Source organism: Schistocerca americana, chromosome 11, assembly GCF_021461395.2.
Source record: "Schistocerca americana isolate TAMUIC-IGC-003095 chromosome 11, iqSchAmer2.1, whole genome shotgun sequence".
Lineage (NCBI taxonomy): Eukaryota > Metazoa > Arthropoda > Insecta > Orthoptera > Acrididae > Schistocerca > Schistocerca americana.
This window is the reverse complement of record NC_060129.1, coordinates 148,705,291-148,725,127: the sequence shown is the minus strand read 5'-3', so window position 1 is coordinate 148,725,127 and position 19,837 is coordinate 148,705,291.

Genomic DNA, 19,837 nt, shown 5'->3' with positions numbered 1-19,837 from the left:
AAAAAAGAGCTAAATTAACTGCTAGTCACACACATTTGAAAACACTTGAATAACGCACCAATAATATAACAAGGTATATTTCTGAACATAGTTGTAAACTGAAAGCTTGGGAATTATTGCCAATGCTCTGCCTCATCTCATGTAACTACTCCACTTATTCAGACAAAAGTAACGAATACATCATCCCTTGAAAATCACTACTGAGAACAACTTTACCAAATGACATGACAATACTGTTCAAAGTAGTTAATTTTCGTAGAATATTGCTAAAATCTTTATCATAAAGTTTGACCCCTCCACAACTGTTTAAACAGCTCTTTCAGACTCAGACTTCACACGTAATCCACGTAATGATTATTCAAAATAGCTGTATCTGAATTGATAGTAGGGGAGACTGGTAACAAAAAATAACAGGGAATGAAAGTAACATTACCCCCCATCTTTGCATGTAGCTCCAAAAACCACATGATTCGAAGAATGCATGTCCTTGAAGATTCTGCACTCCCCATCAGTCGCTGGCAATTATTGGAAAGGAACTGTTGACTGTGACGCAATAAAACGCGTTTCCAGTACTTTGAGTTTTCTCAAACCTCTTAGTTTTGTGATAAGGGCAACAGAATGCTGTAAGCGTAAGTCTACTATAATAATATAACTATGTTACCATCATTTTTATGCCACAGTTAGTATTAATGTTTTCATTATTTGTATAGGTCCTGTCGAAAATACGAATTTAACAGAAAAGTGTGGCTGGGGACGAAAGTAACATTGTTGCTGGGAACAAAAGTAACACCGTTACTTTAATCCCTGTCACTGAGAAAACAGTATTAGAGACTCAGACCCCCTGCTTTTTCTCATTAGCGTCAGTAAATTATGTATATTACTGTCAGGAGACATTGCTACACTGTTTTACTCAACAAATCCGGTATTTGCTTAGTTAATTACAAGAAAGAACACTAGGTAGGACAATTACAAGACGACTAACTGCTACACCTGTGTATCAAATTTCGGCAGATGATGTTAAAAATTATAGATAAGTGTTACAGCAGCAGCAAAAAACAGTATGTGCCATGCGACTTTGCATCGGTACATCAAAAAGAAAGAGAAGTGTGTGAGTGATGGCAACACACTGATACCTCACGTCAGATATAGAAGCATAAAAAAAGTGTTCTCCGACGAAAAAGAAAAAATAATAGCTGAATATGTGATTATTGCACCGGCGATATTTTACAGACTTTGTCCTAAGAATATCCACAAATTAGCTCTCGAATTGGCAACAAGAATAACATACAAATTCCATCGACTTGGGTAGATAACGAAACTACAGTTCCTGATTGGTTTTCAGCATTTATGAAGACGAATCCACAGTTGTCTCTTCCGTCACCTCAAGTCACAAGTCTCGCTCGAGCTACGAGTTTTAATTGAACAACTTGGCTAATGTGATGGACAGATACAAGTTCAAGCCCATGAACATCTGGAATACGGACGGTCCACAACAAGAAGGCTACCCTACTGTCAACAGGAATCACAACTCAACAGCAGTCTGTATTACATTTTTTTGTATTGAAGATGTTAAACCAATCGAAATTCATCACAGAATGGCATTGCAATACAGTGATTCGTAACACTGTGCTAGTGGAGGGGGTTGTTAGGGAGAACAGAGGCACAAGTCTGAACAAAACAGTCACAAGTTTTCAGATTAGCACTGATTCAGTGCAGAATATTGTTAACAATACACATCACTTCAGTAAGGTGCCTGCAAGATGGGTGTACGTAGATGTATTGTACGTACTCCTTATTCACCAGACTTCGCTCCTGGTGCGCTCAAAGAAACAATGTAAAGTGGGCCTTTCGAAGCGAAAAAGAGGTGAAAGCCGCGGTGCACCACCGGCTACACACACAACCAAAGGAATTCTTTCACCGTGGTATCTACCCACTTCTGAAGTGGTGCAATACGTGCATTCAGCGTCAGGGAGATTACGTCAAAAATGACGTTAGTTTTTTATTCATTGTTACAATTAAAAGTATTATAGCACCTTTGAAGTTTTCATTTGAATCATCCTTGTATATATTCCTAGTTTACTCATAGATTTCTTATTATGTAGAATCCCATCAGCGGCATACCAAACTAAAAGCTATCGACAGTGAATTCCCCACATGGAATGTTATCCAACTGTGGATCAGGTAATATCTGCCCGTTTCTTCCAAAGCAATACTTGCTGCACATACTATACTCCAAGCTATTAGCGCATAAAGCACCTGACGATGGGATTACTTTCTTGCTTCAGGAGGCAGTAGGTCGTTAGGAAGCCAGAGATATAGAATAAATGTATACATTTGGTAGCAGAATGAATTTAGCCACATACAGCTGAGAAGTGTGAGGGCAGTATCAATCACTACCATCATAGATAAGTCAGGTGCACCTGCCACACGATACATGATCTCAGAACACAGGATCTGTATTGAACCCATCTTGTCCGCCCCCAGTAGCTGAGTGGTCAGTGCGACAGACTGTCTATCCTAAGGGCCCAGGTTCGATTCCCGGCTGTGTCAAAACTTTTCTCCGCTCAGGGACTGCGTGTTGTGTTGTCCTTATCATCATCATTTCATCCCCTTCGTCTGAGCGACATCAAATCGAAAGACTTGCCCCCGGCGAACAGTCTACCTGACGGGAGGCCCTAACCACACGACATTTACATTTTACATACCCATCTACTGGAAGGACAGTGATTGGTCATGAGGGCTATCAAAATGTTTCAAATGGCTCTGAGCACTATGGGATTTAACATCTGAGGTCATCAGTCCCCTAGAACTTAGAACTACTTAAACCTACCTAACCTAAGGACATCAGACACATCCCTGCTGTAATGGTACTTTGACTACCGCGCCTCCGCCAATACAAAGATGTAATTTACGGTCGCGCACGCAGAAGAGCGCTGCACCAGCGACCGATTTTTATAAATAATTTTGTTCGTCTTTTTACTTTTGCGTAGGTTTTTTTTTTAAACACTAATTGATTACTCTCTCTCTCTTGTCTTCATGCGAAAGACATGTATTTTTCGGCGATGTGTTGTATGTGCTTTTGGGTGGAAATTAAAATTATATTACAAAGCAAGGTTGTTTCGATAGTGATTCGAGGTGGTTATCGCCAAATTTGTAAATTGATCATGACAGTGACAACTTGAAGAAGTTTTCAACAGACGGATAAAAGTGAAAGACGGGTCATCCTACAAGAGAAATTTAGGAGGACAGCCATGAAGACTATATTGTAATTAATACAGCGTATCTAACAAGGTTATAAGGTAAATTTCAATTAGTTTCTGATGCTATTTCCGTACAGTCGCTTTTTGTAGTGTTGCCGACCCGGTCTGCCATGCACAGTCAAATTACAGCACGATCTCAATCAATAATACGAAGTCCGCCTTATCCGTAACTGAAACCACCAAAATTCAAAACCCAATCAGATTTTCTATTTTATATTTTTCACGGCAGAACCCCGAGGAAAAGGAAACACTACAATTGGCGTCCTGGTGACAGGACTTACAATCTCCAGATTTGATACAAGTGCAATTATTATAAATTTTGGACATTGTATCTAATTTTAACCACTTAATAGCATCAGAAAATGAATTTGGACTAAGTCTCGTTCATTTCAATTGTAATGTTACGTGCATGAATTTTACAACAATATTGTTTTCCCTGTTATTAATTCGTGTTAATTTTCATTTTCATGCTGAGGAAATTAATTTGGCAAAAAAAAGGGAAAAGGTTAACATTCCATAAAATAATTTGCACGGACGCGAAAGAAAAATTTTGGATTGAAAACTGTATATTTGACGCTACATTTGCAACATAAGACTGAAGAACAAAAAAAAAAAAAAAAAAATTGGTGAGTACAGAAATTTACATTTTTTCCAGTTTCAAGCAGCTATCTGTACTTCCTTTATTCCGATCCATTTATTTCGAAATTATTTTTTCAAATTGTAGTTAAAATTGATTTACTATTATTGCAAATGATAAGTGAAGAGCATATTCACAGTCATTTATTTGAGAGAGGGAGTTTTCAGTACCAGTTTAATAATTCAATTTCTAATTAAAAATCATATAGAAATATCCATTTCCATAAGAGAAATTTCAGATTTCAACATATCATATTTTTAATTTTTTTTTTTTTTTTTTTTGCCATTGGAAAATTTTATTTGCAATTAATAACGAAAACCGCAAGATGGACGCTAGACGCGTAGAAATTGTTTCCGTGGACGAGCTTAGTGAAAGTGACACATTGCAAAACATGTCCAACAGTCAAATGAATATTGAACTTAATTGTGAGGATGTTCAAGACATAATTTTACCGGATCGATTGAGACAAGGACCCCTATATTTAAACAGATATACAGGCAAATGGAGAGTGAGTACTACGCGACAAAACACGATATTGACTACGTCAACTTCAGAACCAGACATCAATCAGACACGAAAAAATGACGAAACTAAGACACAGGACTCTGACATGCTCAACCAGATTCTGGCGTTACTTGGTGACCAAAACAGAAAATTTAACAAAAGATTTGACGCTTTAGACGAGAAAAATGACAATTTAAAACGTGACATTGGAAAATTTGACACTAAATTCGATGAACTGACATGGGACATAAAACAAAATTTTGAAAAACAATCGAGACAAATTGCCGACTTGACAAAAACCACCAGTAGTCTTGGAAGGAAATTTACTGACTTATCAGACAAGGTTGCGAGACAAGAAAAGGTATTTGTGGAATTCAGTGACGAGACAAAAACTGACTTACAACGATGTAATGAGAAATTGTTAACAGTAGTTTTTGAACATCAGAGAACCAGTACCCAAGTTGACGAATTACGACAGTCACACAATTCCGTAAAAACAAACCAAGAACACTTAGACCTGACAATTACAGACCTTTCAGACAGATTAAATGATGTAACATTGGAGCAGAAATCCTTACAGGAGAAAAACTTGAAGACAGAGCAGATGTAGCATCTTTAAAGAATGACACAACTCTAGCAGAGAAACTTGTACATGAATGCAAATTATGTGATGATTATTTAGATGAGAAGTTTGAGACAATGACACAGATAATTTTAGATGAGACTAAGGAACAAGTAAAGGGAGAAACAGATAATATTCAGAAAGAGGTACATAAACTTAAAGAAAATGTAATACCAAGTTTGTCAGTGATACCAAAACCCATAACAGGCAACCAAAACACAAATGAGAATCCGAATAATGCTAGTCCCAGCACACAGCCGAAAATAGAATTACCAATGAGTGATACAAATCCCAATTAACCATTTTCAATGCTACCACAAGACCAAAATTACTATCAGACATCACGACATACCATGCACAGTTTGACACAAAATGCAGGACCCATAATACCATCGGGAGTAGCTGATGAAACATTAGTACGACATGGATGCTTTCAGACATTTTCATGTGATGAGAAAGACAAAGTACATCCGATTGTTTTCATCCGCTCTGTTGAGTTTTTTTTCCCGAGACATTGGTTAGAAACCGATAAAATTCGATATGTTACAAATTTGTTACGTGGAAGAGCAGCTAAGTGGGGAGCAGCAATGAAAAGACGATGTTTAACATTTGAACAGTTTGAACAAACATTTCTTGAGGAATTCTGGTCGATCACAGAACAGCAAAGTTTAAAACGAGAAGTATACAATCCAGAAATTTACAACCCGAAGAAAGAGACTTTATGTCAATACTTTGAACGCTACCTAGACAAAACATTTTATTGGACAAAACCAGCAGATTTACCAGACGTAATTAGAACACTTAAAAGCCACTTACCATTTTCTTACCGTGATAAATTAATAGGATTGTCTGAGGACAACATAAAGAATTTTTTCAGTTATGTTGATGAGATAGATGTTGTTTACAGAGATGAGATCAGGAATTTCAATCAATTGTATCCGATCCATCCAAGCAATTCGCGTACACACAACAGAAAGGACAGAGGCTATTGGAATCCGCCTCCGACACCACAACAAAACACTCAAAGAAACAATTCGCACTACACTGGGACAAATCCATTCAATATTAGGAGAAACAACTCGCAGCATTGGCAAGGAAACAGTAATTATTACTATAATGGTTATCCGAACAGTAATTACAATCAGAACAATAACAGTTATATTCAAAATAACAACAACAGAAGAAGGAACCGAAATCATAGAGATCAAAGAAGAGAGGATAACAGGTACCATCCAGGATATTTTCAGGGAAACAACATCCAACAACATCCAAACATGTATTTCAGGAATAACAGTAATGACAATACCAGTTACAGTCATGGGCGAAATAATGTATGGGGAAATCACAATGGACCACTGCCACGACACATGGAATACAGCAACCCTCAATTCCTACCTAACGGAACTCCCGATGCGACACGGGGTAATGTCAACAACCAAACAGCTGATACTTGGGTGACGCGCGACAGAAATGTAAATATTATTGAGTTGGGCAATGAACCCAACCCGCAGCAACAACCGAATTTGCCGGAAAACGAACGACGACCGAACTAAGCGCTCGAGTTACGGTCGATAGGGAGCAGAGCGCAACGGAACCGACGATTTGTTTTCTCCGATATGATGACAGTAAGAAAATAGAAAAAGAAATATATCAGGATGTAGATTTTAATAGTACCAGTAAAACAAAGAAGATTATTCAGGCTATAACACGGGTTATGATTGGTAGTTATGAAGTGGAAGTAATGTTAGATACAGGAGCAGCAGCAAGTGTCATTTCAATGTCCTTATATAATGAACTCAAACAAATAATGAACATACAAACATTGCCAGTACAGAATTGTCACATTATAAGTGCCACCGGTAACAAATCAAAGAATGTGAAATTTCAAGCGCTAATTAACTTCACATTTTCAAATATACCACTCAATTACAGTTTCCTGGTGGTAGACAAATTATTTATGCTTTGCATATTAGGAATTGACTTTTTGAATGAATATCAAGCAATCATAGATTTAGGAAAAGGGAAATGTCATTCAACCATAAACCAACAACTGACAATAGAGTTAACACAGGGTAAAAACTTAAACAGTAAACAAGGTAAGTTTGAACAGTTACATTTTGTGTATCCACCAGCAACAAACATATGTGATTTAACTTTTGATGAAGCTGTAGCTCAGGGAATTAAACCTAATGATTTATATGAGAAATGCACAGAATCTGAATATCTGACAAAGGAACAACAACTTGAATTACTTGAAGTTTTGCAGCAATTTGTTGAGGTATTTGTGGAGAAACCTGGAATTATTAGAGGCTATACTTATGAGATGGATATTAAACCACACAAAACATACTGTAGAACATATTATAATATTCCTTGATCAAAGAAACCCGCAGTTTTGAAAGAGATTGAAAAAATGCAAGCTTGGGGTATCATTGAAAGGTCACATTCACCATATTGCAGTCCGATCCTAGCAGTTAATAAAGAGGATGGTAGAGTAAGGTTAGTGCTGGACGCACGAGAAACTAACAAAGTTATAATCCCAATCAACACACGACCTATGAATTTGGAAGAACAACTTTTAAAATTTCATAATGTACAGTATTTAACCAATATCGACCTCCGCTCATCGTTTTGGCAGGTGAACCTTCATAAAAAAACAGTCGTAAATACACTGTATTTCTATGTGAGGGACGTAGTTATCAATTTTGTGTTCTACCCTTTGGTCTACGAGCGAGTGCTGGAGTATTTATTGAAGCCTTAGATGCTATTCTTGGACCACAATTGTTATCGCAAATCACAGTTTATGTTGACGACATTGTCATTGCCACCTATACTTGGGAAGAACATGTTAATCTTTTGAAGCAACTTCTGACTAAATTTTCTGACGCAGGTGTCACTATCAATTTATCAAAGACGAAATTAGGGAGGAGAGAAATCAAATTCCTTCGTCACATCATATCAACTGAAGGCATTTATCCAGACTCAAGAAAAATTGATGCAATAAAGAATTTTCCATCCCCACAGACTCGTAAACAACTCAAAGCCTTTCTTGGTCTATCTTCGTTCTTCAGGAAATTCGTACCCTACCACCTTCTTAACAGTCCACATCTTCTATCTTTACTCAAAAGAAATAATATTTGGAAATGGACAGAGTTCTGTCAGACAGATTTTGAAGCGATTAAGAATGGTTTAGTAAATGCACCGTTGATATCTCATCCTGACATGACGTCAGACTTTTGCCTAGTAACAGATGCAAGTTCCTACGGGCTTGGAGCATTTTTATTCCCAATTCACGTAGAAAATGAACAAACAGTCATCAAACCTATTAGTTTTGCTAGCCGCACGCTCACTGAATGCGAAAAGTCATATTCAGTGACCGAGCGCGAAACACTTGCCATAGTATGGGCATTTCGCAAGTTTCGCTACTTTCTATGGGGAAAACGTACTAAGCTTTATACTGATCATCAAGCCCTTTCTTTCCTGCTATAATGCAAGTTATTACATTCACGTCTTGCACGCTGGTGTGCATCACTACAAGAATATGATTTTGATATTATATACATAAAAGGAGAATCCAACATTGTAGCCGATGCTCTATCTCGTTTGCCACAAGGCCTACAAGAATTTTCAGATGTGACAGAACAAACATCAGATTTCAAAATTTTACTCATGTATGACGGTACATTTGCACCTTACTACAAAAACATGTGCAGGAAGTTAGCCATATTGCAGGACAATGATCCCAGGTGGATCCAGATGAAGAATAAATTCCGTGCAGGAACAGACCCACATCTTGAAAAATATTACACATTACACAAAGAAGTATTATTTCATCGACGAAACTCTGAATCACAGCATTGGTGTGTTTGCTTACCTGAAGCTCATGTTGATGATTTTATTTTATTTACACACAGAACTTGGGGACACTATGGTGTAACCAAATGTACAGATAAGATTATACAATATTGCTATTTTCCAAATTTAAGGCGAAGAGTATTGAGTAATATTAGGAAATGCATCATATGTCAGAAAGCCAAATATTCTAATCGCACAAGCATGAATGAATTGCACCCAATCATACCTAAGAGGCCATTACAGCTAATTTCTTTAGATATTGCAGGACCCTATCCACAAGCACGTGGAGGAATGAAATACATCCTTGCTGCGTTAGATGTTTTCACAAAGTATTTAAAATTATATGCTTTACGTTCAGTTTCTACCATTGCTATTACCAGACGTCTATTAACAGATTATTTTGTAAGAATAGGAAAACCTGAAGTTATGATCACGGATAATGCAGCATATTTTACCAGTTTAAAATGGAAGACTTTTATTGAAGAACAGAATGTTAAACATTTTAATTTCAAGATTTCACACGGCAGGAAACCCAGTAGAAAGAACATTTCGAGAATTTGGACAGTTTATGAGAACACGCACACCAGAGAAGCACACAAAATGGGTAGAATACCTAGCACCATTGGAACAAATAGTGAACAATTTAACTCACATTTCTACTGGATAAACACAAACTCAATTAATTATTAATAAAACAGAAAGAAATGAATGGACAGACCCTCTACCTAAATTTACAGCAACAACAAATCATGTTAGTTTAGAAGAAAAGGTAAGACAAGCTCACACAACATTATGTGACAAAGCTAAGGAAAGAAAGCAGAAATATGACAGAGGTGTCGGGAAAGCACAAACATTTCAAGTTGATAAGTTAGTTTTACTAAGAACACATCCTAAACCCACAAAACTGAAACATTTAAACAGGAAATGGCAGATCTTATACTCTGGACCATTCCGAATTGCAAATATTCCACCCCCTGGCTGTTATTCATTAGAATATCCATTAACACGTAAACCCAGAGGTCTACATCCACACAGACATTTGAAAAAATATATACAGTAAAATGTTAGCTAATGAGAAGAAGATAATTAATATTATATACAGTTATGATGAGCCTACATTTAAGTTATACAGATACTTACAATCTAACGAATGCAGGTAAGTCTAGAAAGCAATGTGAACCATCCAATAGCTAATTAGATATTTGGTTATAAGAGGAGTTTCTGTTGAGGCATATACACATTAGAGGAGGCAGAGAACTGAACAGAATTATTTTCTTTAGGAGGCATGTGATAATAGTAATGTTGATATGAGTGATGTGAGTGACTGAATGAGATGAGTGAATGTAATTTTAGTTTAATAAGAGGATAAATAGTAATATGGAGAGAGGTAAATGGAATATAAGATGAGAAAAGGGTATTATTATTATTATTGAAGTAAAAAAGTAAATGATGATGAATAAGAGGAATATATATATATATATATATATATATATATATATATATATATATAATGCTGAGGAATAAGTATGTTATTTCGTGAAGAATGAATAATGGATAGGTAAGAATGTTATGAGTAACTGAGAATATGTTGTGAGGAGAGGAACTAGATTTGAACGCTATATCATATGTACTCATGGAATACAGAATGAAAGTAGTGGAAAGAATATTATTTATTGAAAGATTGGTATGCCTGAGATTATAACTTATGTGATGTCTTATATATTCTTATAACTAAAGGTGAAAGTATAGATTTATGTGGAAAGAATTATTTACAGCAGCCACTGTTGGAAATATACCAGAAGATTTAAATCTATAACACTTTAACACTAATCTAATGGGAACTTGTAATGAAATTTTTGGAGTTATGTAGGCTTAACACTTCAGATTGGAAGAATTATTTAAGAGAACATATTCAGCAGTCATCTAATGACATAATTAAAGCTCATCTGCTGTACTGAACTAATGCACCATTAAATAGAAAGGAGAATAAGGAGAAAACAAAACGTCAGTCCTCTGTTGCGGCTCATACTCTCATCCCTCCCTTAGAAAAATTTATACATGTTGATGAAATATTTGACATTATACAATTCGTGATTATCTGATAGTATGGAGAGACATACACACATATTTATTCATGAATAGAATTTTACAGGCACCACAAGGTAAATACAGAATGGATATACAGCATGGAATGCAGCAGCAATTATCTAAGAAGATTTATTTATTTATTAAGTAAAACATTTATTTATATTGTTTGATACTCATGAAAGGAAGGAGATGAACTACACAAACTTTATAGGAACATGATTGACTTGAACTAAATATATAAATATATATATATATATATATATATATATATATATATATATATATATATACACTTACCACACTGATGTACATACTTTTAGGATCCTAAGATATTTAGAGGGACACCACACTTAGAAACGGTATTAGGTATAGGAACTTTTACATTATATTAAGTTAACATGTATTTTATTTATCATATTTTATTTTGTGTAGTGCACTGTAGGAGATGACACTAGTATTTATGAAGTAGTTAGCAACCATCCCATGAACCTATCCTCCTACAGAGGGCTGTATTGAGGCTTGAAATATGTGTAAATTTTATTCCAGGAGGCAAGATGAATTTTAAGTTGAATATTCTAGCGAGTTGCCACAATGTTGCAAATGTAACGAAAGGGAAAGGAACAAAAAAAGGAAAGAAAGGAAAAAGAATGAGTTGACTAATAAAATAAATAAAATGTATATTTCAATCTGAATGTAATGTAATTCACATGTCAGCACAATGATATTGAATGTAACGTAAAAATTTACTATATTTTTCATTTAATTCTGTATATGTACTATATGACAACAATGTAACTATCTCATGTAATGATTAATTGTAAATATTTGTATATTTATGTACTTACTATATCAAGAAATGTGTTTTAAGGAGATGTTAATTAACTGCAAAGGACTTGTGCATGTAGCACATGATTCATATAAATGGAACTGAAAATGCAAAGAAGAAACCAACGTGATGGAACACTGGTCAAGAAATATTTACATAGTATCAATATTCCTTGAAATGTATGGTGTTGTGGAAGCCGACAGGTCTTCAGGTTGGTGTAAAAGACAAGCTCATCACCTGTTGTAGGCAGTGAGGTGTTTCCTGTGCCCTCATTGACCATTTATACCCCGGTAGACGCCACCAAAATTCGACTGCTGGAGATCACAATTTCGTGTTGACACATCGAACAAACTTTGGATTTTCAAAAAATGGCTCTGAGCACTATGGGACTCAACTGCTGAGGTCATTAGTCCCCTAGAACTTAGTACTAGTTAAACCTAACTAACCTAAGGACATAACACACATCCATGCCCGAGGCAGGATTCGAACCTGCGACCGTAGCGGTCTCGCGGTTCCAGACTGCAGCGCCAGAACCGCGCGGCCACTTCGGCCGGCAAACTTCGGATTTTCTTCAAGTCACACGCAAGAGATCCAGGCAGTACACACACACTCAGAATCCGATACTACGTTTAAAGACATTGGAGCAATATAATAGAAACATTTAATGTTCGAATTACTTCCATTGTAAACACGAATCATGTGAACTGAATTCAAACGCTGTGCTAAGCAACGATAATACGCTGCAATTCAAAGACATAAATGTTACGACTCCTAAAGAAGACACACACCAAAAAGACTGTATACAAAGACTGATATGAAAAGAGCATTGTGCTCAGAAATATTTTTTTGTAATATGTAAATTTCTTATTTTCTCATATATATGTATCTATGTAAATTTTCTATACTGCCACGCTCGCTTGCGGAGCGTGTCAGTAGAGGAGGCATTGTAATGGTACTTTGACTACCGCGCCTCCACCAATACAAAGATATAATTTACGATCGCGCACGCAGAAGAGCGCTGCGCCAGCGACCGATTTTTATAAATAATTTTGTTCGTCTTTTTTCTTTTGCGTAGGTTTTTGTTTTTAACAACTAATTGATTACTCTCTCTCTCTTGTCTTCATACGAAAGACGTGTATTTTTCGGCGATGTGTTGAATGTGCTTTTGGGTGGAAATTAAAATTAAATTACAAAGCGAGGTTGTTTCAATAGTGATTCGAGGTGGTTATCGCCAAATTTGTAAATTGATCATGACAGTGACAACTTGAAGAAGTTTTCAACAGACGGAGAAAAGTGAAAGACAAGCTCATCCTACAAGAAAAATTTAGGACAGCCATGAAGACTATATTGTAATTAATACTGCGTATCTAACAAGATTATAAGGTAAATTTCAATTAGTTTCTGATGCTATTTCCGTACAGTCGCTTTTTGTAGTGTTGCCGACCCGGTCTGCCATGCATAGTCAAATTACAGCACGATCTCAATCAATAATACGAAGTCCGCCTTATCCGTAACTGAAACCACCAAAATTCAAAACCCAATCAGATTTTCTATTTTATATTTTTCATGGCAGAACCCCGAGGAAAAGGAAACAACACAATGCCCGAGGCAGGATTCGAACCTGTGACTGTAGCGGTCCCGCGGTTGTGGACTGAAGCACATAGAACCGCTCAGCGAGAGCGGCCGGCATGAGGGCTATCGAAATAGCAACGAGCATCATGCATGGACTGTATCATACTAACGGAACATCCTGACAATTGCTGAAGGAGTTGGCTGCCATTCAGACCACGAGGCACAGGCTGATGTTGGCGATCTGCATGAGGTCTAGATGGATGTCTATTTACGGCTATGTGGCACTACCTCTGCACCGTGTCGTCCAATAGCTGCACGGGGCACTGCTCGTGCTGCTTGATGGTTTCCAGTGGCAGGTCTTCCAGTGGACACACTGGGTGGTCGCGGCATTTGGCAACAGCCGCATGCAGTCAGTGTCCATGGAGAGTGTAGCTTTGGTTCAGTCTTCCAGCTGGTACTCTTCATCTGCAAAACAATCACAGGAAGTAAGTGGTGTTCAAAGACTAATGGTAGTCCTCTGCACAGTGAGATAGGGTGTCATTTAATTAAATCATCGGTGATTAATGGTTAGAGTAAGGTACAACCAATAAATAGCCAGCAGTAATTAGACAGAATGATATAAGGTGGAGTATCAAGACAAAAAGACGTATCAGCAATTTGTCGAATTAATAGTGCCCAGGTCTATTTCATCTGCAGTGTATCTGAGAATACTCATATCCATCTTTATTTTGCACAACTGAGCAGAAAATAGGTTTCATTGATATATCTGCATTGAAGCTGACAAAAAGCATTGGTTTCAGTATTGTATTGCTTCGTTTTAGTATTGCAGCATTTGAGTAGTGACTCCATGGCAACACACTTACAGTGTAAACGAGCGATCAGCGATGTGTGTGGTGGCATAAACGTCCGTAGACAGGACAAAAAATGACAGAGAGAATGAGAGCATCCCTGCGTGACGGAGAAATATCCTGTGCTCGCAGCCAGGGTCTGCGACAGGCCACGTACTGGACTTGAGAATGCACAAGAGGAAATGTGTCCCGTCGTCCTTCAATCAGCTGTGCAGTCTCCAATGAAAGCCATTCATGATTGAGCAGTTGGACTTGAAGCACTGTAGTGAGCAACACGCGATCGCACTAGAAAAGGTTTGAAAATTAAAGGATCTCGGCTATTTGCGACTCTTTTATCTGACAAAGACATGGAGTAACGAGTGCTGTGCTCTGTTGGCCGAACGATGGAATAATAATTTTCCAAAGTACTTTTTATTAAGTAAGAGATCTGTGGTAATTAAATTCCAGATAATTAGGTTTTAAGAACCTGTCCTAGTCTCAATTGATACTATACATGAATCCATCACAGTCCCTTAGGTAAACATTTATATCTCCGAAAGTACTGCAGTTATTGATTTGAAATTTTAGCATTGTGGTTGTGTTATCCTTGGAATTTGGTATACAAAGTATGAAAAAGATGTGTTAATACTGAACAGTACTCCTTCAGATGTACTAGAGTGTTTCACGCAGCTTCAGTCAGGCACAGGGCTCGCTCCGCCCAGCAGCCAGCGTCACAACCAGACGCCTGGCCTCCTCTCGGCTCCACGACGAGCTGCGCTTTCAATGCAAGATGACAACTCGTAACAACACTCAGATCCAGAGAGTGACTGAAACAACGTTCCTAAAGCTGACACAGCCACAAAAGCCAGTTTCATCTGGTTGTGTCATTCAACCGCAAAAACTGACCCAATGAATAAACAGTTGATTAGTCAGTCAGTTGTTGGAAGAAGTCAGGCGTACCATCGACAGTGTTAGAGAACTGCAGAACTGTGTGGGATACGACCAGCCCGTGACGTTGCTTTTGCCACGACACAAGTGGGACATAGTCTTCCAGCATGACAACACTGTGCCACTCCCGAACGTCCTTACAGGCTCCACTCTCACAAATTATGCTAATTATTGTTAGCAATGGCATACAGGCCCAATTCTAGTTGATATGTAGTTAATATGTAACAAGGAATTATCTCTAAAATAATTTCCAGTTTCTGTAATGTGGTGTATAAAATGTTCCAGCTTGGCTGCCAATCACACATCTTCAGAGAGTCATACACTCTGAAGACGACCACATCCCTCACACGCACGTGCAGTACTATAAAGGACGAATTTATGTTGACGTATTACGATGTACCATCACCTAAAATTCTGCTGGAATAGTTTGCAGAAGGCACTAATGTGTAGCGTGTCTAAACTGTTCCACTGCTCCTCCCGCAACATAAGTGGGCCACTAACTTGCAGCAGGACCAGGGAATGGCAATTGAATCTCAATGTAGACAAGTGTAATGTGCTGCGAATACATAGAAAGAAAGATTCCTTATCATTTTGCTACAATATAGCAGGTCAGTAACTGGAAGCAGTTAATTCCATAAATTATCTGGGAGTACGCATTAGGAGTGATTTAAAATGGAATGATCATATAAAGTTGATCGTCGGTAAAGCAGATGCCAGACTGAGATTCATTGCAAGAATCCTAAAGAAATGCAATTAGAAAACAAAGCACTACTTGAACACTGCTCAGCAGTGTGGGATCCATACCAGATACAGTTGATAGAAGAGATAGAGAAGATCCAACGGAGAGCAGCGCGCTTCGTTACAGGATCATTTAGTAATCGCGAAAGCGTTACGGAGATGATAGATAAACTCCAGTGGAAGACTCTGCAGGAGAGACGCTCAGTAGCTCGGTACGGGCTTTTGTTAAAGTTTCGAGAACATACCTTCACCGAGGAGTCAAGCAGTATATTGCTCCCTCCTACGTATATCTCGCGAAGAGACCATGAGGATAAAATCAGAGAGATTAGAGCCCACACAGAAGCATACCGACAATCCTTCTTTCCACGAACAATACGAGACTGGAATTGAAGGGAGAACCGAAAGAGGTACTCAGGGTACCCTCCGCCAGGTGGCTTGCGGAGTTGGATGTAGATGTAGGTGTGGAAGAATGGGAAAACCACTGGGTTTGATGATATTTGCGTGGAACAGATTAAAAACTTCAGCCTTGGCGCCAGGGACTGGATACATTTTAACGTGTGCCGTGAAACCTTTCAAATCCCGAAACTGTGGACGAAGTCAAAAGTGGTGGCTCTTCTTAAACCCAGGAAGGACCCAGAGTCTCCGAAGAGCAATCGACCCATAACCCTTCTCTGCCACCTGTTTAAGCTCTATGAAAGATTGGTCCTCAACAGAATAGAGAAGATCGTTGACTCGAAGCTAATTCCACACCAAGCCGGTTTTAGACCTGGAAAGTCCTGTACCAGTCAAATTCTGGCATTGACGGAGCATATCGAGGATGGGTTTGAGAATAAACTAATCACCGGGCTGGCACTAGTCGAACTAAGTTCCACCTATGATACAGTAGATCACCGGACACTACTGCATAAAACCTACGAGACCCTGGAAGACTACCACCTAGTCAAGATAATCGAATCCCTGCTCCAAAATAGACAGTTCTTCGTAATGCTTGAGAGGAAAAAGAGTCGATGGCGGAATCAGAAAAATGGGCTCTCGCAAGGGAGCGTGTTGGCGCCAATCCTATTCAACATATATACAAATCACCAGCCAACTCCAGACAAAACCAAAACTTTTGTATATGCAGACGGCCTGGCAATAACAGTTCAAGGCAGCAGGTTTGAAGCCATCGAGGAGAAACTAGAAACCGCCCTTTCTACAATGTCAACCTACTACAAAAAGAATTCTCTAAAACCCAATCCCTCCAAAACTCAAGTGAGTGCATTCCATCTGAACTCTAGACAGGCAAAGTACAGGCTCAATGTTACCTGGGATGGGACATTACTAGAACACGCAGATACTCCCACCTACCTTGACGTCATGGTGGACAGAAAATTGACCTATCATTGCGAAAAAACACGCAAAAAAGTAGAAGCACGAAATTCCCTAATAAGAAAGCTGTCCAATAGCAAATGGGGTGCCAAACCTACCGTGGTCAGAACTTCAACCCAAGCTTTGTGCTTCTCAACTGCGGAATATGCCTACCCGGTATGGTGCAGATCTGCCCACACAAAAAGGCAGATATTAGCTTGAATTAAACATGCAGGATAATGACAGGCTGCATGAAACCAACCCCCTTAGAAAATCTTCACAGGGCCTCAGGTTTCACAAACCCTGACTCACGTAGGAAAGCCCATGAACATTCCGAGAAACTAAAACAAACCTTTGATGCCTGTCACTCAGTATTTGGCCTAGAGTGTGGCCGCAGCAGACTCAAATCCAGACGCCGTTTCCTAAGTTGCGCCTTAGATGAGCCCCCCATCTACTATCCACTAATAGAACACACTATAAGCGCTTACTCTCACAGACCAGGAGCAACCATGTTGCAAATAAGCTTCAAAACTCACACAATGTAACTGCTGGCAACTGGGCAGTCATAAACAGTTTTAGAACCTGCAATGACAAATCCTGTATGGACTTTACTATTAACCACAATGGTATGCTCATAAAAGACCAACTGGAAATTGCAAATATTTTTAATGAATATTTTTCTTCCATAGGGGAATCCATAAATGACAAACATAAAAACATGCACTACAGTCTTAAAGGTAATACATGTGACCATAGTATATATCTAGCCCCCACAAACTGTGCAGAAATAATGGGCATCATTAGCTCTCTAAAACCCTCTAATTCAGCTGGGCATGATGGCCTAAATACTAATGTTTTAAAAACCTGTAGCCAAAATGTCTCTGTACCTCTGTCTGCAGCAGTCAACAATATAATATAATCAGGCACCTTTTCAGACAGACTCAAAGTAGCACAGGTAACACCTATTTTTGAGAAAGGTGACAACAACAAAATAGAAAACTACAGACCAGTCTCAATCCTTCCTGTCTTTTCCAAAATAGTTGAGAAAGTTATATACAACAGGATTATAAACTTTCTTAACAAACACAACCTGATGTTCGAAAATCAAAATGGATTCCTAAAAGGTAAATCAACTAGCACTGCAGCTGCTCAACTAATTGAAGAGGTGATAGGGAGTATCAAAAGCAAGGAACATGTGGCAGGTGTATACCTAGACCTGGAAAAAGCCTTTGATTGTGTGAACGTTGACATTCTATTAGACAAGCTATGGAAAATGGGCATTAGAGGCGCTGCTTATGACCTAATAAAGTGTTATATGAGCAATAGAAAACAGTTTGTTCTACTTAAAACGGAAAGTGGTGTCTACAAATCAGAGATCACGTGCATAAAATATGGTGTGCCCCAGGGCTCGGTTTTGGGCCCCCTTCTGTTCTTGATCTATGTAAATGATATTAAATACTGTACTATAAATTCCAAAATTGTTCTGTATGCCGATGACACGTCCATTGTATGTAAAAGGTAGTCATGTAATGAACTAGAGGCTGAGTGCAATAATGTGACAAAAGAAATTGTTCAGTTTTTTAATGAAAGCCACTTAAATGTAAGTACCAGTAAAACATGTTTGATGGAGTTTAACAAAAGTAGTTTGAATAATGAAATTAAATTATACATGGGCAACAAATTGGTAAAGAAAGAGTCTAGTGTAAAATTCCTTGGCATAACAATTCAAAGCAACCTGAAATGGGACACACATATTGACTCCCTAGCAACTAAGTTGTCAAAAAATATATTTGGAATCAGTACTATTAGCAAGTTCTGTAGAGACACCATAGTCCTAAAGACTGCATACCATGCTCTTTTCTCCTCTCACTTGAACCACGGTATTGAAATTTGGGGGGCAACAACCAAAGCTAATCTAGATAAGCTACTCATTCTTCAAAAAAGGGGTGTGAGAATAATCTGTGGAGCAAAATATAGGGAATCTTGTCGCAACTTGTTTCCAAAAACAGAGGTGTTAACTGTTATAAACACATACATTCTAAAAGCCATCTTGCTTGTGAAAAGACTGCGCCCAAACACTTATTCAGATTTCCACCAGTACAATACTAGAAATAAAGAAAGATTTTACATTGGCAGCCACAGAACAGCACTTTACGAAAGGGGGCCTCAGTATGCAGGTATAAAATTAGCTGATGCACTGCCTAGTGCAGTCATGGCTCTTCCTACAATTAAACTGAAACATCAACTTAAGAAATTTTTAGTAAAACACCCTTCCTACTCATTAGAAGAGTACCATACTTATATGAAGAACAACAAATGCTTTGTGAAATTATGTGAAGAGAAATCAGTAAACATCTTATTGTAATTTTGTTGTAAATTAATGATGTATTCAGAAGAATGTGTCTTGTGTATTGTACAAATAACTTTAATCATTACTGTTTCTTTGTACATGTGCAGTGTACCATTCGATGTTGAATAAAGCTATTATTATTATTATACGTAGACCCACCAAGCGGCGTTTCTGGTGATTGGAAAACCTGGAGAATGCTTAACCGCATCAGAACTGGGGTGGCTACTGTGAAACCTAATCTGATCAAATGGGGTTTGTTGGAC